This window comes from Stegodyphus dumicola, chromosome 6 (genome assembly GCF_044657685.1).
Source record: "Stegodyphus dumicola isolate Sdum_Otavi_A_Nest chromosome 6, ASM4465768v1".
Classification (NCBI taxonomy): domain Eukaryota; kingdom Metazoa; phylum Arthropoda; class Arachnida; order Araneae; family Eresidae; genus Stegodyphus; species Stegodyphus dumicola.
In genome coordinates, this window is record NC_140773.1 from 81,083,908 (window position 1) to 81,107,613 (window position 23,706).

At 31.9% G+C, this 23,706-nt stretch overlaps 1 protein-coding gene across 4 annotated transcripts in view; it reads right to left on the reverse strand.

Moving 5' to 3' along the window:
* LOC118181845 (uncharacterized) overlaps window positions 1–23,706 on the reverse strand; it is a 430,621-nt gene that overhangs the window by 399,570 nt on the left and 7,345 nt on the right. Inside the window, exon 2 of one of the 4 annotated variants that reach the window (XM_085818578.1) lies at window positions 19,924–19,990. The exons of the other annotated variants lie outside the window; for them this stretch is intronic. The gene's annotated coding sequence lies outside the window, so the exon portion shown is untranslated. The remainder of the gene's footprint in view (window positions 1–19,923; window positions 19,991–23,706) is intronic. 4 annotated transcript variants of the gene reach the window in all.

Sequence of the window (23,706 nt, forward strand, 5' to 3'; positions counted from 1 at the left end):
TCTTTCTGTTCGTATCTAATCACAGATAATTTACATTTTTGAATAAGCATAGCAAAGTTGACTGATAATACACATAAAATTATTTACTGAACTCAGTATAAATATATAAACTTGCCAGTTTAAAAGTGAAAAAAAAATTCCAACTTTAACTTGTATTTAAATAAATCAGTATATACACATAAACAGAGTTTTTTGATAGTTGGAGTCATATTTAATTACACTCCTTTTCATTTACACTGATTTTTAGCAAGTTACTGAAAACATTAAGAAGTAAAAAAGATAAACACTGAGGGGGTGTGGCATTTAAAGGAGTGTCAAAATTTTTAAAAAACCTCTTTATAGCAATTATTAACATCAAATCATTTCAAAATTTCTCTTTAGTGTAGTAAGGATATTAAAGTACTTCTCCAGAAAAAAAAAAAAAAAAAAACCCGAAAAATTGGTAATTTCATTGATTTTGGGGTACCGAGTCCCCTTAACAGCATTTCCACAAATTAATTTATGAAAACAAACAGGTAACAGCTTTATGAACATGTACAAAAAGGAAGAGTTGTTAAATTAAATTATAATATTGTTCTTCCCTTGAAATCTCAATTGTGTTATGAATTCATTGCTGAAATTTCGTTGACGCATTGTGTATTAGTGATCAAGTATTTCCTTCAATTCTATATCGGGAAAAGAGCGATAAATATTAGGTGATTAGCGTCAGGAACATGTAAATAGTATTATTGATAGTGATATTGAATCAAAGTTCCTTGTAAAATTTGAAGAATAAAGCTGATATTAAGAGCGTATGTTCTCGAAATGTGTAACATCGCCGGAAGAAAATGTTGCAAAAGTTGAGTTATTCCTGGATAAAACTCATACCGCTGTATAATTTCAGTTTATTTCAAAGAACTTAAAATTTCCTCTTTATATACAAATGCTAATTATTTCACAAACTTACAACCAAGTAAAAAATAATATAATGCGTAAAACGTATTTCCTATTAACTGCAGACACACTTACGCGCATTGTAGATTTATATTACATAAAATAATACATACACATATACATATATGTTTCACATTAACATGCATTTTGTGCGTTTTTTATCACATAATTACATAAAACATAAGCATGTATATACATATGGATACAATATTTTAATATTTTATGGTGTATATGATTACATGAGTATTGGCTATGTGCATAAAAATACTGTGTCCATTGCTGCTACAGAATTACAAACAATAATAGGTTCTAATAAAATTACATTTAAAAAGTGCTGTCAACTGTTTATTAACATTCTAAGGGTGATGCAAAATATTATATGTTTTTGTAACTTTTTTCAAACTCTTAGAGTTTTGTTTTCTTATTTTCTATCGAGCTGCTCGTGACTTCAGCAACACCAATGTTTATTAGTAGAAGTGTAATGCGCTAGTGAATGCACGAGTGGGGTACGTGTTTGAGATGTGTTGATGAGATGGAACAGATGTACCAGCGTCCACATCTTGGTTGTTCTAGTTATCAGCATGTTCGACTCGACCGTGCTTCATCACCGTCGATTCTTCAGTTCAACCCCTGGCAGACCAGCACTAACTGAGATTGTCTCAGTTCCTAGGTGCCAGAACACGTGTTTATGACAGAGTTAACCAGAAAATGCATCTGAAGTCAGAAGTATTCTCCAAACTAACATTGTGCCAAATCCTATTGATTGTGCTGCGTTACAGTCTAAATGAAGACAATCACTTTTATAATTTTCACCTATTTTGCGATTTTTATGAATTTATGATTTCTATGAAAAAATTATTTATGATTTCTATGAAAAAATTATTTATGATTTCTATGAAAAAATTATTTATGATTTCTATGAAAAAATTATTTATGATTTCTATGAAAAAATTATTTATGATTTCTATGAAAAAATTATTTATGATTTCTATGAAAAAATATCCGCAATGTTTCAAATCTCAAATATTCTTCAAGATTGATGGGACTCGAGTATTTAACTGCTTCATCACTATAAACAATCAATTTCAGGAATGCACAAGCACTGTGAAGAATTTATTTTAGGATGAAATTCATGCAGATATATTTCGAAGTCTATTTAGTTACAATTTTTAAAATTAAGAGAAGAATTTCGAAATTCGTTCTTGCTCCTACAAGAAGATTTCCTTGTAAGGCGAAAAAATAAAATAACGTTTATTAAAATTTTAGAAACGGTAGGTAATCCTGAATATTGCAAAACTGTTTTGCTTTGAAGCATATTAAGCATAAATATAACAACGAAAGTGAAGTTTAAATCAGAACTAATTTTTTTGTTTATTTAAGTTACCATAAATAAACCGACCAGCTATTATGTGTATGTCTCTAATCCCTTCTTTCGACGTTAGCGACGATTTCATTTTGCCTTTATATTTTTATCTTGATTTACAATGCACGCAAATAAAAATGTTCTAAAAATATCCAAAAGCAGTAAAAAATCGAAATTTAATAGAATTAGCAATACGGTTATTCCCTAACATTTGCAATGCTGATTGTTGCGATTTACATACGAGCAATTATATTATATTAATGCAGCGTAACTGACGGTCACATTGTTGGGACTTTGAGCCGACGAGTTATTGAAAATCCATTATCTCCGTGTGTTATATGACGTCATTAGTAGATTGAAAGATATATGAAACGTTATACCCGATCGATGCAGTCATAAATTTTCATTAACTACTAACCCGTTTTAGTGGTCAGTCGAGCATAAAAACCTGTTACGTCACGAGTAATGGGCATAGCAACATTGAAGGTCGAAGAACAAAAAACGAGGACATCGGATCTGCTGTTTAGTGAAACTACATTTGTTGTACAGGAAGAACTGGGGTATAACGAGGGTTCAACACGCTATAACCATGTGACCGTCGGATCATGATTTGATTTACAATCTTTTCTTTCAGTTTTCACTTGACAAAATTTTAAAGTGACAAGTGACTCCCGTTTCCAATAATGTATTTCTCAAGGAATCGCTCTTTCAACTTGTTCCATTCATAACCAGAACATATACATGTAAGAAAGATAGATACATAAATATATATTTTATTTAAATTAGCAATAGCCATTTGGGTAGTTATCCCCTATATTCTAAAAATAGCAATACTTTTTTCTGCATTGCGTCATTTCGAGATTAATCCATGCCATATGACTCATATGTCATGTCATAACGCTGGTGATATATAACGCTGGTGATTTAAATGGAATTAAAACTCATACAGCTATTAATAAGTTTACAGCTTCATTAATTACCCAACCAAATACATTGAAAACTCAAATGAATTAAGATTTCGTCCTAAGGGCAAGTCACTTGCTTTCTGCTTGCTGCTTGCTGATTCTTTCTCTTTTTATCACAAAACTATCAAAAATTTAAACCTTTTGAAATAGGCACCACTAGTATGCCAATTTGTTTGCGCCGCAAAATGTTACCGAAATAAAAGTAACTATTTAATCAACTTTGGCAGCCAAGCTGCTCATCATTAAGGATCAACATTTCAGCATTCTATGTCATCAACTTATCCTACAGCATTTTAGCTAAGTTTGCTTCATTGCATATATATATATATATATATATATATATGTATGTATATATGTAATTCTTCAAGTCCATCGTTGTTGCTTCGATTTGCATTAACATCAGAAGCTTTCAGATTCCTTAAATTATAATTGCTGGAATTTAGAGTCAAGTGAGCACATGTATGTTAAAATAACTTATAAGATATGTATAAATTAGCAAAACATGAATTTTCTGTTATTGAAGAGGGATTTAAAATTTCTTTCCTATATTCAAGTAATATGTAACAATGATGATGTGAATTGTATTAAGTATAAAAATGTTTCGCAACTCTTAAGTATATTCAGTTTATATAATAACTTTCGCAGTGAAACTAATTTTAATAATATGATGATGATATATCCAGTAATAAAAATCTTAATAATTTCATAAATGATGAGTGTGGGAATTAGAAATAAAAAATTATAAATTTAATGGCTTGCTAGTTTGACAAACGTAATATATCTAAAATTAATATAAAGGAATTTGATTCTAGTCTGTCGCTAGATTTAATAAATAATTAGCTCAAAACATTTTCTTGCCATCAGAAGGATACACTCAAGTACAAAGTTATCTTCAGCTACATGAAATCATGCACTCTCAAAAACTATGAGTTATAATTTTATGAATTTATGTGGAGTGATACATAAGATCATGGCATATAAATACAAAGGGGAAACTTTAAGAGTAGTGCATATGATATAAACTGTAGCATGAAAGAATAAAATAGCAAACATATGTAACAAGGAGAGTTCAGAAAAAAATTAACTCTCATGAATTAAATATGGGATGTGATCTCACCTGCCTTGTACACAGATATCACAACGTCTCACACTTATCGCAATGCTGGCAGTTACAATTTTAACCACACTTTGAGGAATAAAGCTCTATTCCTCCACCAATGCGGTCTTCAAGGCATTAACAGTTATAGGAGAAGGGTGTCTCTGTGCAACTGCATTTCCAAGGTAGTCCCATAAGTTCTCCATCGGGTTTAAGATCAGAAGATTTTGCTGGCCATTATATTCGCTCAATGTGCTCAATTTTAAGGAATTCGTGAACGAGTTTTGCTCGATATGGACGAGCAGTATCATCCGTAAATAAAACGCCATATTTATATGCACCTCTGAAAGGCCTTGCATAAAGCTCTAAGACCTGATCCCGATATCTCTAGCCAATCATACATCCACTGTTAAAAACGTATAGGGGTGTACCCACCATCGATCATTACTGTTCCCCATACCATCGTCTTGCATAAACGAAATAGTCACATTGTATAATGTTCGAAGGAAGATTTTTAGTTTTGCATACGCTTAGAATCAGATGCTAACTAAGCTTTTACTCATTAGAAAATGGAACATTAGACCTCTGGTGTTTATTACAGTTCTGATGTTCTTTGTACCAGTTAAAGAGATCCCTCTTTTGTGAAGACAGTGAAACACATATCTTTAGTTTTCTGGCATAAATACCCTTTTCATTAAACTTTGCTGTGATGCAACAATTCCAGCGGTGGCTACAAATTCTGAACTTAACTGCCAAGCAGTGGAACTTAATAACCTGTTATAACCAGTAATTATAGCTAAATAACGATACTGAAAAACAGTTGTTAGTCGGTTACGACTTTGTCTAGGCCATCTTATAACAGTTACAGAGTTCCGAAATTTTTCACTGCGCATAGATTATCTTTTATTTTACAAATGCCAAACATTAGCTCTTAAGCCATTAGTTCATGGGCTCTCTAGTACTTTTTAACAATGTCCTCATACCGAGAAAGTGAAATACAATTATTTAAATGTTCAAAAATCATAAGCTGATTGGACTCACACAAAATACAGTTTTGGGAATCCACCACTCCAATTTTCTGTAGAGGTAGTCTCGCAAACAGTCAGGTCCGGTCAGACGCCTAAATAGAGCTACCGCTGTCTTTCTTGGAAAACTGGGAATGAAAGTTGTCTCTTCCCCCAGAATCCTCCAACTCTTATCCATAGCACGTTGAATCATATCCTGCTTAATAATTTTCTTAAGAGTCAGGTTAATAAACAATTTAGCCGAAGGAAAAGCGGTCGATTAATGCGTCGCATAGACTATCTTCAGATCTCACTGCTTCCGTAAATATCTGCCCTACTTGTAAACAGCCGATCATTGCCCACACTTGACAGATTCTTCCCAACGATACTTCGGAACCATAGCAAACTTCTTTCTGTCTTTACACACTGAAATAAAACACTGTATTGCAAAATTTTACTCAGATATTTCCTTTCACAAAATGTTTGATTTATAGCAGCCACTATACGTATAAATATTATCTTTGTCGTCTCCGAAGCTTAGCTTCTCTAAAATGGCAGCAATAATGGATAACAATAAAAAGTTTGCTGCTTAATATTCGTAATTCTAAACGTTTTCCTTTATTATTGTGAACTAAAATACGCCTAACGCATTCAACGGCAGAAATATATTCTGCCGGTGCAGAAATTTCTGTACTAAATACTGTGCTTGACAAAATTTTATCTTAGAAAAACAGATTTCAGAAGTAAATGCCCACGGGCAGCTAGAAGTAAACAACGATACTCTGGCTTCAATCGAAGCACGAATCGTAGTCTTTCAAGAAAGAAATAAAATCCCAATGGATCATATTGCAACTACTACTTTAAATTTGGTGATAAATGTTACCCTAATAAATGCAAAAGAAATAAATGCAATAACCTAGTAAATGCAATGTACCTAGAAGACGTCGACAAACTCCGATCAGCAGTACATTCGACGGCAGGTTCCGCAGGGAATGAAATAAAACATTGCCGCAAATACGATTATTCGTTATGCCATTTTTCGTTTTTATTTATTATTATGAATTAAAATATGCTTAATCGATTCTGGAATTATCATTTAATTTATTACATTATCCCATGTAATTCCTCTTAGGCTTCTATTTAAAGAAATTGTTAAAACAAAGTTTATTCCTTTTTCCTTTATATAGTTCCTATATTGTTTCTGTTAGCCATGCACACAAATAAATGGATGAGTGAAAAACGTAACAGTATATTAGAAATGGAAAATATCTTATTATTAAAGCAGATTAAATGAATTTGTATTCAAATAGATGAGATAGTGCGGAGTGTTAAAACATTAACATGTTTCCATATCTTTTTCTTTTCTCCGCCGACAGCTGCTCCGCTCGGGAAGGTGCTTCTCAGGCAGTTTAAGTCCCGTTGACGACTAGCGCCTAAATAAAACTATTTACTAGCGCCTAAATGAAGCTCCCAAAACCCTATTTTTTCAAGGGAAAGCAAGTGATGGAATTTACATAAAAATGGAAAGTGAACTATAAACGGAATAACATTATGGAGGGGAAATGGATGCTGGCTGTGAAGTATTATCGCTGCGTGCAAACAAATTAATCATTAAAAAAAGGAATTCTTCATGTTTTCAATTTTTTGTCATCACAGTAAGTTGGTACATAAATAAATAATAGAATAGTACCTCAGGGTTTAGAGATGAATATAAGGTGTGTTCTGAGGTCTTGTTATGTTGAATTTTAACACGTTAGTGTTTTGATTGCAGGCGGTAGTGTTGAACACTTGTACATAGACAAGCTCGTGTTTGGTGTTTTCCTTTACAACACATGTCAGAGAGCACGGGGAGATAATTAAATAACGTCATGAATGAAATAAGAATGTTAAAAGAGAAATATAAGTATTCATGTTACTTGCCATTTAATTGTGTAACATTTCATTAAACTAGTTTTCCTTCCAGATCTCTGGAAGGAACCAGATTTCAACTAAGAAAATCCTGTGTATAGATGCAGTACAGATGAAAAAATCTTGTCCATGGAGTGGATAATGTAAAAGAGACTTTTTTAATTTCTAGTTTCTAGTGAGGAATGTTTGTAAAAGATTGGCCTCGCGTTAGATTCTAGAGCTAAAAGTTTTCAACAAGGTCGTTTTAGACCTCAGTTTCAAACTAATTAACTCTGGCGGGAAGTATGTAAGTATCCTAAGTTTTACTAACCTTTATTTTATTTTAAATCTTTACTATCACTTCTTATTTTCTACTTCCGGCCAGAATTAAAAGCTTTTAACTTATTTATGCAAATTTATCTTGCTAACGCCAAGTACTTAAGTTGTGGCTTTTTGCCATGCAAGAGAGAGGAAGGAGTTATTAGAAGCAGGCCGCTTGCCATAGTAGTTTTATTCGGTTGCTGGTTGCCTTCAAGGGCAGAGGTTTAATTCCCCTTGATAATTTTAAACGTATCGTAGTTTTAGCAGCTCTCTGTACTACATACGGCTTTTTGTTAATTTACGGCCAATCTTGGAGTTAGGCATTTGTTTATTAATCCAAAGTTAGTTTAGTTAGAGTTTTAGTTAATATTTTTATATTCTTACGTTCAGACCACAAGTGGTTGGTCTCTGTATTCCGAAGTTCCGGAAATCATTGTAAAGAGAGAAAAATAAAGGGTTTCGTATACCCTTCCTGTGTGTATTGTCTACTTCACAATTTATTGAACATAGCTTTAGTAAGCTCCCTGTTCCGAGTCAGGACAGTTAATGTTTCCAAAGAAAGTAAAGAGGAACACTAGCCCTGATAAATCGTCTGCGAAAAACTGTTTCTTTTTTGTTTTGTTTCCTTAATTTCTTTTATACATAGTTCTAGCTTTATTATAGTATTTGAATAGAACATGTGGCAACGATTAGATAATTCTTTAAATGATATACATTATGTGAATTCTGAGTTATAATATGAATGAAATATAATACTGTTAAGTAAACCTAGCGCCAGAGTGTCGCTATGGTAAATAAAGTGAATTTTAGAGAATGCATTTATTCTATTGTGGTTTATGCGCTGTCGGCGAAGTAGGTTTAATTCAATCTAATAAGTTTAAATAAAATGCAAGAAAAAATGCGTATAATTTAATATTCTGTTGTTGGAACTTTTCATAGGATAGAGGGCGCTGTTGTGCCAAAAGAATTCTGTGTTTTTTACATTATGTAACTGTGGTTCGCCATTGCGATGTATGTGTATTGCTGTGATATATTTTGGTGTTTTCATTAAATATAAATGAAAGATATCGTCATGAATATTTTGTATCCAAATCAAGATCAAATTTACCACTAATGCAAACTCTTTTAAACAAAATATAGTTCGAACAAGAATAGTCAAGTTATTACTAGCCTCTCGAACTACGCATTAGATATCGTTATTCACTTCGTAACAATGTGGTGCTGTCGCCGGGAATTATCGTAATGGTGGGGTGAGTAAATAGTTTTGTTGAAAATTTGGTTGAATAGAATATTTTGTAATTGTTGAAGTAGTAGGGTTGTTTGATGTTGTTGATCTTGTTTGGTAAAAATGTACAACTTTAGGTTTCGCATTTACTGAATATTTGCATTGGTATTTGCAAATAAGAAAATGTTGTGCTTTCTTAGAATTAGAATTTGTTGTTAATGCTTGAAGTGTGATTTGTTGTTGAAAATTACAGTTTGTTTTCTTATAATTCTAGAATTAGAATTTATTGTTAAAGTATTTGAGGAGTAAAATTTGTTGCTAGAAACTGTGAAAATGGCTAAATTGTTAAAGCTTCGAACTAAGCGTGACACACATCGTGAACAAACATTAAAGTTAGTAGAAAAAATAAACATATATTTGAATGAATCAGATATTGATATAGATGTATGTGATTCATATTTAGAACAGTTGAATAGTAAAATTGAAATTATTAACATACTAAATAGTGACATTGATGAATTGTTGAAAGAAGAACAAGAAATTAAGGATGAAATTAACACAGTAGATGAATATAACGAAAAAATAATACCAGTTAAAGTAAAGTTGCAAAACAAAAGTAAATCAATTGGAAAAGTTCCATATCAGTCAGGTGAACAAACAGTAAATCCAGAAAATGTTCACGTAGAAAATAAAACTTCAGGAAACAGAACTAAACTTCCTAAACTTTCGCTTCCTCGATTCTATGGTGAGCCTTCAGAATATTTAGATTTTTGGAATCAGTTTCAGAATTCTGTGCATAATAATTTTAATTTAACTGAGGTTGACAAATTTTGCTATTTAAAGTCGTTATTAGGTGGTAAAGCCTTAGCTAGCATTAAAGGATTCTCAATTACTCCAGAGAATTATAAACAGGCTGTTAAATTAATTTCTGAAACATTTGGCCAAAGAGACATTTTAATAAATGCTCACTTGTCAAATTTATTAAATCTGGCACCTGTAAAAAATGCTTCTAACATTCAGGCTCTTCGGAACCTTTATTTTGAAGCCCAAACTCAAATTAGATGTTTAGAGGAATTAAATGTCAAATCGGAAACATACACAACAATACTGACTAACATAATACTAAAAAATCTGCCAGGAGAATTGACTCTTGAATTTTCGAAGCAAAATATAAATAATTGTCATGATTTACAGGAATTGATGAAGTTTTTACACAATGCTATTAGTGCAAGAGAAAAGGCATTCCGTATTAATTCTAATAATGTATCTTCATATAATAATTTTCATTCTAAAAAACACAAACAAAACAATTTTCGAAATCAGAAACGAAACTTCCCTCCGAGTCGCAATAATCAACACGCGTCAGTAACAGAATTTATGGCGAAAACTTCCGAAGTTTGTTTATTCTGTGGTCAAGGTCACTGTAAGACTGAATGTGAGAACATGACTGTACAGCAAAAAAGGGACAAATTAATTAAGGAAAGGAGATGTCTGTTATGTTGTAACACAAACTGTTTTGTGAAAAAATGTAATGCTAAACAGTGTTCATTCTGCTTTGGTAGACACGCCAAAGCTATTTGTTTTAAATTTGAAAATTCTAGCAAGTGTAAATCTAATTCAAAACCGGAAGAAGAAAAACCAAAGGAATTGGAAATTCAGCCTACTATTTCGAATTCAGTTGTAAATGATAGGAATGGGATTTTATTGCAGTGTGTTAGGACAGAAATTGTTGGTCGTAAATCGTCAGGTACAGTTATTGCAATGTTTGATAACGGTAGTGAGAAGAGTTTTATTAAAAGAAATGTATCTATGAAGTTGGGATTAAAATGTCTAGGGTCAGAAACATTAAAGATTTATTCATTTGGAGAAAAGGATCCTAGGTTGCAAACATGTCGCAGAGTTGAAGTGAGATTGCGAAATATTTTAGATGGAAATGAAGTCGTAATACAGGCGTTGGAAACAGATGAAATTTCGAGGGCGGCGATTAATTTGCCGAATGAGCGTACAAGAGCTGAAATGGAAGCCAAGGGATTAACTTTAACGTGGGGTTATAATCAAGCGTCAGATGATAATGAAATTTCCTTGTTAATAGGTATAGATTTTTATTGGAAGTTGACAAAAGGTTTTGAAAGGTTAAATACGTCTTTGGTAGCTGTAAACACAGAAGTTGGATGGTCCTTGCAGGGAAATTGTGGTGATATGAGTAAAACGGCTGCTGTGAACTTAGTTTTAGGTGATCAAAGCACTGTATCAGCTGAATTCAGGCGTTTCTGGGAACTGGAAAGTTTAGGTATTGAAAACAAGGAAGCGGAGTGTTTGACTTTAGTGGAACAGGAGATATTTGATGAATTTAATAATTCTGTTGGGTTCGTAGATGGAAGGTATTGTGTAAAGTTGCCGTGGAAACCAGGTATGCAGGAGAAATTAGCAAATAATAGAGAAGTGGCTCGGAAACGTTTCGATGGTCTGGTTAGGAGATTTAGAAATGATACAGCTTTTTATGAGGATTATAAAAAGGTAATTGATGATTATCGTAAGGAAGGTATCATTGAGAATTCGTCGTCAGATACTGAAGTGTCATATTCTGAGCAGTCATTCTACTTACCCCACCATGCTGTCATTCGCGAGGACAAATCTACTAGTCGACTTCGAATCGTGTTTGATGGTTCTTCTCATGAAGGAGGACAACTTTCAATTAATGACTGTTTATTTAAAGGACTAAACTTGTATCCAAATCTATTTGAAATGATTTTAAAGTTTCGACAAAATACAATCGCCTTCACAGCGGATATAAAGAAAGCGTATCTACAAATTTTGATCGATCCTAGTGATAGAAAATTTACTAGATTCTTCTAGACTGATGATATCGGTTCTAATTCATATCAAGAAATGAACTTTAGTAGAGTTTTATTTGGACTAAAACCAAGTCCATATTTATTAGCTGCAACTCTGAAATATCATTTTGATAAATGTAAACAAGAATTTCCTGATACTTGCAAATTACTGTCAGAATGGTTTTATGTCGACGATTTGATTGGAGGTGAAGAAGTCTTGCAAGCGGCTTTGAAAATTACGACTGAAAGTGTAGAAATTCTCAAAAGATGTGGCATGATATTACGAAAATGGAAAACCAATTCCATGGAACTGCGTAAGCTGTGGAAAGATGCTGAGTTCGACATCGATGAGGAAAAGAGCTCAAGTACGGGACTTGACTCACCATCCAAGGTGTTGGGTCTAGTTTGGGATCCAGATGCGGACAGTATATCTTTTAACGTGAAAGAATTATCAAAGTTTGTCAAGAACGGAACTGCTTCGAAAAGGTTTATTCTTCGAGTAGTGGGTCGTATTTATGATCCTATCGGATTTCTTGGGCCTTTCATCATAAAGCTGAAGTGCATTCTACAGGAACTGTGGAGTCATGACATAGACTGGGATGATAAACTTCCATCGTCACTGGATCACAAGTGGCAGTTGTGGTGCAGTGAAATCGAACACTTAGAAGATCTTCAGATTCCTCGATGTTATTTTTCAAATTTGAACTGTAAATTTATTTCATTTGAAATTCATTCTTTTTCAGATTCATCTCTTTTAGCCTATGGAACTGTATTGTATTTAAGAGCTATATCTGAATATGGGAGGATAAGTATCAGTTTTATTTGTTCTAAAAGTCGTGTAGCTCCTCTGAAAGGTCTTACATTACCAAGACTGGAATTAATGGGAGCTTTATTGTCCGCAAGATTAGTCCATCAAGTAAGTAAATGTCTTAAATTTAATACTTCTAGTTATTTTTGGACCGACTCGATGATTACATTATGTTGGATTAAGGGACAAGCTAGTAAATACAAAACTTTCGTAAAAAATAGAATAGAAGAAATTCAATCTTTATCAGATACCAATAATTGGGCTCATTGCCCTGGTAAGGATAACCCTGCAGATATCTTGTCCAGAGGAATTTCTGCAGCAAATTTAGCTACAAACCATCTTTGGTGGCACGGTCCACCGTGGCTAAGCCAATCACCTGAATACTGGCCTACTGAAAGAGAGAACTTAAAATCTACAGACGTAGACTTAGAGCTAAAAAAAGAATTTGAAAGTACAGTGCAAAATAACTGTTTGGTAGAAAATTCGAAATTTATTTTAGATTTAAGGAAACATAGTTGTTTTTTAAAAGTACTACGAGTAACTGCACTAGTTAAACGGTTTGTTAATAAACTTCAAAAACGACAAACGATTGCAGGTCCCCTCACAGCAGAACTTCAAAATGCTGAAATAGACTGGATAAAACATGAGCAAAACATAGAGTTCAACTTAGAATTACAGAACCTTAAAAATGGTAAATCGATTCCTAAAAACTCACCACTTTCGAATTTAGCCCCATTTCTGGACAGTTGTGGTGTATTGCGCATAAAAGGAAGGTTAGAACAAGGAGCGTTTACAAAGGATGAAGCTCATCCTATACTTCTTCCTAAGCAGTCTAAATTTACAGAGTTAATTATTATTCGAGAACACAATAAAATTTTTCATGGTGGAGTTACATTTACGCTAGCCAAATTTAGGTCTAGATTTTGGATTCCACGAGGTAGACAAATTATAGAAAGAGTATTAGGTAACTGCCTAATTTGTCGAAAGTATAAGTTGAAACCAGCTAAACAAATAACTAGTCAACTACCTAAATGTAGAATTACTGAAAACCCTCCTTTTACTGTAACTGGCATAGATTTCACTGGCCCAGTTTTAATAAAATCAGGAAAGGATACGCCTCAAAAGGCTTACATAACATTATTTACATGCAGTGTTACTAGAGCTGTGCACATAGAATTAATCACAAATATGTCAACAAAAAATTTTATTTTGTCATTAAGGAGATTTTTAGCTAGGAGAGGAAATTGTAAAGTTATCATTTCCGACAATGCTAAGAGCTTTAGAGCCACTAATGAAATTCTTAAAGAATTAGCAAAAATTATAATAGATTCAAAATTGAAAGATTTCATATCAATAAACGGCATAACTTGGCAATATATTGCGCCTCACGCGCCTTGGTGGGGTGGTTTTTATGAAAGGCTTATGAAAAGTATCAAAGATCCTTTGAGAAAGGTTCTCGGAAGGGCTCTTCTTAACTTTGAGGAAATGATGACTATTCTATCAGAAATTGAGTTAGTTTTAAATCATAGACCTCTTACTTATGTCCATAATGAAATAAAAGAGCCAGAAGCTCTTACACCTGCCCATTTCTTGTTTCCAGGGCAAGAAAATATTTCTTATCCTGTACATTTCGCCGACCTTTTCAGGAATGAACCATTGAACAGGCAGACTTTGACTAGGAGAAAACTGTATCAAACTAATCTTTTGAAACAAATTTGGAAAAAGTGGAAGGAGAAGTATCTCCTCGAATTACGGTCTGCGCATACTTTTCTAAATCCATCTCCTGAAAGGAATCTTAAAAAGGGTGAGGTTGTATTGCTGGAGGGGTCGACGAAATCAAAATTTTTATGGCCTATTGGAATTATAGAAGAAGTTTATAAAGGTAGGGATGGGTATGTGCGTTCATGTTTGATTCGTACTTCTCAAGGACTTTATCGAAGACCCGTCCAATTAATCTATCCTTTTGAAGTTTAAAGTTATATATATATGTTTGTTTCATGTATTGTATTTAATTTGCAATGTAGTTTTCAGTATTAATTTGTGCATATTGGTTTTGATTATATCTAAATATATTATTGATATGTAAATTTAATGTGCTCTTAAAAGAGCACAGGTGGGGTGTGTTGGAACTTTTCATAGGATAGAGGGCGCTGTTGTGCCAAAAGAATTCTGTGTTTTTTACATTATGTAACTGTGGTTCGCCATTGCGATGTATGTGTGTTGCTGTGATATATTTTGGTGTTTTCATTAAATATAAATGAAAGATATCGTCATGAATATTTTGTATCCAAATCAAGATCAAATTTACCACTAATGCAAACTCTTTTAAACAAAATATAGTTCGAACAAGAATAGTCAAGTTATTACTAGCCTTTCGAACTACCATTAGATATCGTTATTCGCTTCGTAACATCTGTACAAGGAAGTCATGTGGTGTACACATCAGATTTTTTTAAACTGAAAAATAGGAGCAGTAGATTTACCATTAAGCACCAAAAAAAAAAAAAAAAAAAAAAAAAAATACGGATTACAAGATAAATACTCGTAAAGCTAAAAAATAAATGTTGTAAACATTTTTACTTGTTCAAGTATTTAGATAATCAGTACAAATGCAAAGAAATGAACAGTTTTCAAGATGGAACATAGCCACAAAAATCAATAAATCCTCAAAATTAACAATTATTGGCATAAAATTTTTATTGAAAGAATAACGATTTTAAAGTCGTCGTACAATTTGGGATCATTCTGATAATTATCTATACACCATGCTCTTATCGACTCTTTCGTTTTTGTCGATTAAATTTAGCAGTAGTACATTTCACGTTCAGAAATTTAAGAGCAAATTATTCTGTATAAAGCATAGCAATATATTACGCAATATATGGCTATGCTTTATACCTGAATAAGTTCTCTTTGTGGGCAAAATGAGAAATAGGCTTCCGGAATCTGCTCTAATTATTTTATTGTCAATTCGGAAGACTTACTTTAATTTTTTAATTAAAATAATCTATATTTTCTTTTCCGTTGTGTTTTTAGAACATTGTCTAAAAAAGAATTTTCTATAAATAGAGCATTCAGACTCTCACGAATCTTGAAAATTATTTCCAGATTTGGAAACCTCAAAATTGTTACGCTTCATTCCAATTTTTTGAATTCTATCTAAAACCGTTAAACTTTTTAAATTAAACTTCGGAAAAATTATATTGATTTTCAATAGAAATGTTCATTGAAAACGTGAGTTGAAATTTCAGTGGCACCTGCTTACCATTATTACCTCATAGTGATCCTGGATGTCACACTCTTCATTTTCTGAAAGAACTGAATTTCCCTTGTTTATTGTTTATTAAAATCAAACTCTTAAAGTAATGCGCTTCCCACCGCGATTGCTCTAATTGGAAATAATGAAATAATTTTGAAGAACCTAAAAAAAATTTCAGTAGTTACTGAAATAATTCTCGCAAAATCACTGAAGAAAAATGAACAAATATTTAACAATTTTCATAATGTATTTAAAGCAGCACTTACTAAACTTTTTATATTTTGATAAACATAAGTACAATTTCTAAAAACTGAATTTTTATTTTTTTTTCATTAAACGCAGACTTTAAACTTTTCATTAATTAATTAATAGCTTTTAGTTATAATTTTTACTCATTATTATGATTACAATTATTATTATCATCATCAATAACACCATCATCACTATCATGTAAACTAATTAAGTAAATAATCTGACAGTTCAAGATTTCAGAAATCTGAGAACCTCTGAAGATTGGGTTCCAGATTCGAGACAGTTTATAATTAGTAACATCTCTAGTATTTTATTTCTTATTATGTATTTTAAACTTCAATTTTAAATTATCCGTCATTAGGACATGAAACTGTTAGATTTTAAGTCTAGATTGCTGTTATCGTAACGATCTTTCTATCGGTTTAGTTCTGCCTTCTTGATGCAACAAGTTTTCATACCTTATGGCTCCAAATCAGATTATCTACAATATAATGTCACAACCCGAAACGCAACTGGAAATAAAAATGCATAGTTAGTTAATGCATTGAACTGGAAAATTCAAATGCACTAATACGGAAAAGGGAATTGCTGAAAATCTTTTCTCTCGAAATAAAAGCATTTGGAAAAATCCTATAAGTTCTAAGCCTTAAAGTATCATTTCCTCAGATGTGCATTTCCATTTAAAAAGTTGGAAAATAAACATTTTCACATTCTACTCTTTAATAAAAAAGTAAATTTTATGGCAAAATGAAATATTCCGTTTGCTTTCAAGATATATACAAGTAATATTTCTCCCTCTGTCTAAGTAGGATTTTAAATAACGATACGTAAAGGAAGTCAAAAATTTTGGAACGATCAATTTCTCCCCGAAAGTTAAGTTAATAGAGAACATTTTGCGAAAAGTATGTTATAACAGCTTTTAAATGGAGCTTTACTGGATGGGCACATTTCCTGGCACTTACGTAATTTAGCAAAATTTCTTATGTGAAGCCTGAAAATTATCTAAATAAACTGCAAAGTTTTTCCCATTTGGAAAATAGCAAAATTAAGGAATGAATATTTCTTTTTTTTTAACACGGAACATTAAATTACTAAATTTTCATAAAATAATTCAGTTTAAGAACCTGAGTCGCAAAATAAGCGCATTTGGACATAACTTCTATATTATAAAAATATATATAGTTTTTTTAACTTTTATTTCTACTTTGTTTCTCACAGCAAAGTATACTATACATTCACATTAAATATCTGTTATAGAGGAAAGGACAGAGAAAAAGGTAAAGTATCCGTAAATACGAAAATCAAATCTTCAACTATAACTACTAAAGAAAACTTGTAGTGCTCAAACATTATTTTCAATAGATAATTTGGAGTTAGTTCTGTTAGAATTAGAAGCATGCATTTTAAGTCATGCAAACGGACAAAAACAACTCCATCAAACAAAGAATTTTTTTTTGGTTTATTATATTGGTTTATCTTAAAATCTAATACACCGGGATGCTGCAAATCAAATAGCCAATTTAGGGACCATTGAGAAAAAGGAAAGGAAAAATTCTATCTTATAACGTCTCGTTTGTCTGGCTATTAGAAACTCAGCTTCACAGATAGCACGAACTCGTGATTATTAAAACCAACACTTTTAGCTTAATATTAAATGACATAAAAGTCAGCCTAACAGCTTTATAGGTTAACTATTGCGCAAGCTGGGTCTATCTCGAAACGTTGGCGTAAACCAGCTAAATGGCAAGAACAGCTCAACGCTACAGAAATCATAGCGCTAGAAAATCAAAGATAGCAACGTTTTGAGGCAGGCAAAACATGCGCTGATTTCAATTTCTTAAACCTTCTCTTAAATACAAATATCTTTATACCTCATTTGAATACACGCGTGCTAGTCGATTTGCATCCTAGCAAGAAAGTATGAGTTGAATCCAAGAAGCTACACGAAAAAAAATAACTCTTAAGTAAATTAAATAAATCCCCACAACCTACTTAATCAAAAGTATCTCTATCCAGTATCAATGCTTTGTCACCAACGTGTGGCAGAGCCTTTTTTACCACGTTGATAAATTCAGTTTCTCTGGAAGTGATGAAGTTTATCACTGCCTGATAAATTGATGCTCCGTTTGAAAGGCATTTTTATGTGTGTAAAGACATGCTCAAAAATGAAAATCGCTTATAGAAATTTGAAGATAACATGGAGGATGAGGAGGCATAATTTCGAATACGAAATTTTTGATTTGCTGTAAAGTTGAGACTGCCGGATATTGTCGAACGTTATCTTGCAGCAATAAGACTCCATATATATATTCAGAAGTACTGTGCTCAAGACACTACTTGTCATGCATTTACCATATATATATACAATATCGAGCTGCATTCATCATTTCACTTCGTGTCAGAAATAAATAATGAATAATACCAGAAGAAATTCTTCATAGATTGAACAACATCTGATTTACATGAAAAGGTGACTAGGAGTCTTTTTTGGAGCATTTTTCCTTTCAGCCCCTGCAATGAACCTCAACAAATGTCGTAGAATGTTCCCTACTCGTCAATAATCACAGTTTACTGCTGGAAACTTTCTTCTTTACTTCTTCTCATGAGAGAACTCGACACTTCAAACGTGTATTATTTTCATCATCAGAGTTTCCAATGAATACACTTTCTTATTTTCTCTGTTATTTCTAAGTGCAATGAAATAGTTGAAAAGCGTACATTTAGTAACTGGACGATTTCTCGTACAGTTGGTTAAGAATATAATTCGATCAAATCTTTTAATTTATTTGAATTAGTGGAAGAATTACGTTGTCCAGAGTGTTCATTTTGTAGCTTCAAATCTCTTAAGCAAAGTTTCGCAAAACTACCGGCGAATAGGTTATTCATTAGTTTCTTTTCAACTAATGCATTTATTGATGTTTTACTGCAGTCACTGAAAAATTTTCTATTTTTAATTAGTAAAATTATAGCAGCCTTAATATTGACTAGGTTCTGTGACGGACTAGATTTCGTTAGCATTCACTGTTTAAGGCTTACGCAACAAATAGTACAACTGCATCAACCATTTGTAGCGTTATCGCAATACAAAATGTTTGCACAAATCTCAGAGCTTCCAGTTTCCAGCTACCAGCAGAAACCTGACGTCATTCAAAGACAGTTTCATTAGAAACTACCCAATAATTCAGCGGGTTGATAGTCAACAACTCAAAATCCAAGCAGATAAAAAATAACAATAACAAATAAATAAATAAAATAAATGTTCAGAATAGCGATCAGTTTACCATAAAATCTTACAAGTGTTTTACAGTAAGCGTCTTCAACTAATAGCTAAAAACGCTTCAGTGTAATCTTCAGAAGCCAATACAGGAAAACGTTTTATCCTTATCGTCACTAAATCCTCACTTACGTGATCTTAAAATTTATTATTTACATGGTAAGAAAAAGCAATACTACAACTTATCTATTACATTTCAAGTTTAGTAACTAAATTAACTAATTAAAAAATTACTAAATAAAACGCAGATATTATGACTGGCCTATAAAGATTATTTCATTTTGAAACCGCGTTTTCGTTTAATAGTATAAAGAAAAACAAATGCTGCAAGTTGAAGATAAAGTTATGGTGTTCAATTGTTTATTTTCATCTTTTTGCATTATATAGTGATTGCACTTACATAGTAATAGTTTTTCAATTCTGATAGAAAAAAACAGCATACTGTTTCTAGATCAAAAACTATAAGGCAGTATATTTTAGATTAATGAACCCGTTCTCTTATGATTTAGAATTGTACTGTCACTTCTTTTCGTTAGAGCTCACTAGGATCTCCAGCATACATTTAATTTAAATTTTAAGTTCATCTGATATTATCTAATAAACTGCAAGCTACGGAGGTTTAATTTGTAACCATTCAGGCATTTGTTCAGTTTTAAATAAAACAGATGTTTTAAACCTTCTCAGGACTCAGTTGTTACTTACATAGACTGGGCAAAACATCGCCTGACACTCTTGCAAGGAAGGTCTTCTGATTCTGAACTCTGTGTTTCTAAAAACAATAAACATGAATCTACTTATCAAAAATATATATAATAGTACAAGAATTAGCTGCTAATTTTCCACAGAAAGTTCAAAATAAATTGTTAAGTATGGTATTTTTTAGCGTCAATGGCAAATGTACTGAAGAATTTGATCATCAGCAGGAAAATTTCTTGAAATCTCCAAAACACAGCTGCATTGCCAATTGCACATTTTCAATTTTCAATTCGCATTAATTTATAAATAAATTTTTTAACATTATTTACTTCCAAATAAGAAAATCCATTTGTAGCTATTTTGACTATTGCTTTATTTTTAATAATTTTAGTTGTTTTTATCGGAAAAGCTTCCTTATTTTTTCAGCAAAATTTTAATCTGCACTTAAGTGAACTTTAAGCGGATATGGGAAGAGAAAAAAGCTCCTTTAGAAAGAAAGCTATTAAATTAATAGTTAAATCCCCGCAGATGAAATAAGCTAAATAAACGAAATTTATTTATTTACCAGACACAAGTTTTCTGTACAGATTTGCCCAGCTTTAAAAATTTTCTTTCGTAAACCATCTATTAACTATTCGCACCATATTTCGACATGCGAACATTGCAATTTGTCGTCTTTATAAACAAGTCATAAAATATTAATCAAATTAAGTATAAATAATGAAATTCTTTACACTCCATTTATATTTCATTATGTATATGTATACAATCAAGAGATAATAGTTAAATCAAGAAATGGGTCAGCCTTCTAACCGGAAGTATACTCATCGAAATTGGAAAAAATAATTAAATTGAAACATAAACAGTAATAAAATTAATATAGCATAATAAAATTAATATAAAAAATACTGTTGAAAATTCCTTGTCTTTTTCAATGACTAGCCGAAGAATTTTCAAAAGGATCACGTTTCAACAAGTGAATTAAAGCCAGATGATGCGAATTTTCGCAATATAATTAAAAGAAAATTGTAAAAAAATAATTAAAATGAATTGAAATTATTTAATTTACGTGCTTTAAATTTTCAATACAGTTAAAACTTTTTAAATTTAATTAATTTTTATAAACCATGAAGAACTGCTCCAATGAGAGACCAGAATAAAAATGATTACAAAAATAAATATTTAAAAAAGATTCTAAAATGAATTCTCGGGTTAAAAATTAGATTAAACATTAGCGTAATCAAAAGCAACGTGCTAACTAAATCTTAATTAAATTTCTGCCCAATTAAAAAAGCATAATTATTAAAAAACTACTTAAATCAAAAGCAACTATTGTAAAACAATACCAAAAATTTTTCAAGCAAAAGTTTTAGGAAACGAATTTATTTAACACAAATTTATCAAAAGTAAAATAAGTATAAGAATTTGAAGTAATTAATGATGGAAAGTTTTCAAATCGGGAAAACAAAATAAAAATGGAAATCTTATAGCCTAAAATAAAAAAGCAATAACAAAATTAAAATGAAAAAGCAATATGTCTAATATTGGGAAAAAATAAATAAAACTGAAATAAATTAATTTCACTGAAATTTGAAAAAAAAAATAAAATCTGAATGAAACAAAACAATTACATGGCTATTTTTCCGCGTAACCCTCGAGAAAACGATTTGATTAAAGTTTGATTAATGGAAATAATAAAACCAAGATCTGAATTGAGATGTAAATACGCAGCGTGTAAAACTGAAATATGAAATTGTTCGAGAACGTAAACTACGATTAAAACTGGAAATTTAATTGTTATTAATTTTGTATTAGTAATTTAATAATGTAATTAATTAATTATTTTTTAATTTTTAAAAGTGTGGTAACTTGTGGAAAAAAATTAATTTTCTGATTTTTTTTCTTAATTTTAATTTTTTAATTATTAAAAGTAAATTAACCATCTCTCTCCTTTCTTTCTCTCTCTCTCTATATATATATATAAATTAAATGCACACAATTTAAGTCAACATTTTGGGAACATCCCTCCTCAATATAAGTCAGTATTTTGTGAACCCCCCTCAAAGTGAAAGTAACATACGTTTTGTAACTTGCAGTCATGCAAGTTCTAAAAAGTAAGGAAATTACGAATTAAAATTTTAATCTTGAACTATGTCATTATTTTAGGGTATAAATACTACAATATGGTCTGAGTATTGTTTCAGTATACAGCCAGACATTTTAAACTAAAACTTTACACGAGAAAATATTTAACTGAAAACTCTGGTTTCTGAAATTTAAAATTCGAAGGTAAATCACGGATGACAAATTCATTAAAAAGCATCCATGTTTCATTCTTAAATTAAATTGTATAACGCATCCAAAAATCAATTCTGAGATGCAGTGGAACCTCGAGATACGAGCACCTCTATATACGAGAAATTCGAGATAAGAGGAAAGTATGAACAAAACATTCGTCTTTAAATACGAACATTGACTCGAGTAACGAGGAACGAGCCAGGCTGTTGGTATGCGTGGCGCATTTCTCGATCAGACTCGACTCGAGGAATACCCTCCTCAGATCACTCACTTTCTTTGATCTACGTGTTTGTGCACTGGTGAGTTCATTGCTTTTTACATTTAACGTGAAAATAATTACTTCACGATGCCTCCCAAGAAAACTGTTGCCTCAGAAGTGCTGCAAAGAAAATGAAAGAAGCCATACCCATTGAAATTAAGAAAGAAATCATAAATAAACATAAGCGTGGTGTAAGAGTGATGGAATTGGCAAAGACAATATGCCCGTTCGGACATCGACTATATGAACTATTCTAAAGAAGAAAGAAATTAAGGAATTTGATGTGACCAAAGCAGTTACCATTATCTCCAGGCCCCGTCCAGAACTCCTAGAAGATGTTGAGAAGCCGTTGTTGGTGTGGATTAACTAGAAGCAGTTGAAAGGCGATTTGGTGTCGGAAGCTATCATTTGCTCTAAGGATCTGTACTTGGACCTTATTCGAAAAACACCAGGTACGTCGACTGAAGATGAGATGGTAATGAGATCTTTGGGGGTGCGAAACGGATTAACTGAACTTCCGTTTTTTTCAATGGGAAGTTTGTTTCTAGATACGAGAAATTCGCTATACGAGCTCAATGCCGGAACGAATTAAACTGGTAACTCGAGGTTCCACTTTATTTCATCAATAGGAGAAAGAAAACCAAAGCCTTAATTATATAATAAGGACTATAAGGGGAAAAGAAGAGATAAAATTCTGGCGTAATATGACGAAAAAAGCAAAATAAAATGTAGACTTCAATATGTCCAAAATAAAGTTAGCAGATGAAATACGTATCTGCAGTACTTTTTATTGGAGGAGTGAGAGACCCGAAAGGAGCCACAAAAATTTTAGCTTAAGAAAACTTTCAAACTAAATGACTTTTGCATTCAAGTCACTCACTGGGAAAACCACGAAAATATTTCTTCAGTCAATCCATTCACTTCGAACGAAATACGGTCTTCCGCTCAGCCACTTATATTCTTACACATATTATACGATTTATTTCGCTACCTTGATTAAATTGATTACTGCTTGGAACATTATTTACTGCAACTCACCTGCACAAACTGAAATTTTCGATGTTGTCAAACAGTGCTGTATCACCATAGCTCGTTCATTTTTACAATATTTCAACACTACTTATAAAATATTAGCATCAAAATTGTTCTACTGTTATGTATTTCTAAACAAGTAGATTCACATATACATTTTTCAGAAAAATGGGAAGTTAAAGTTTTGAAGACCTTCCTTG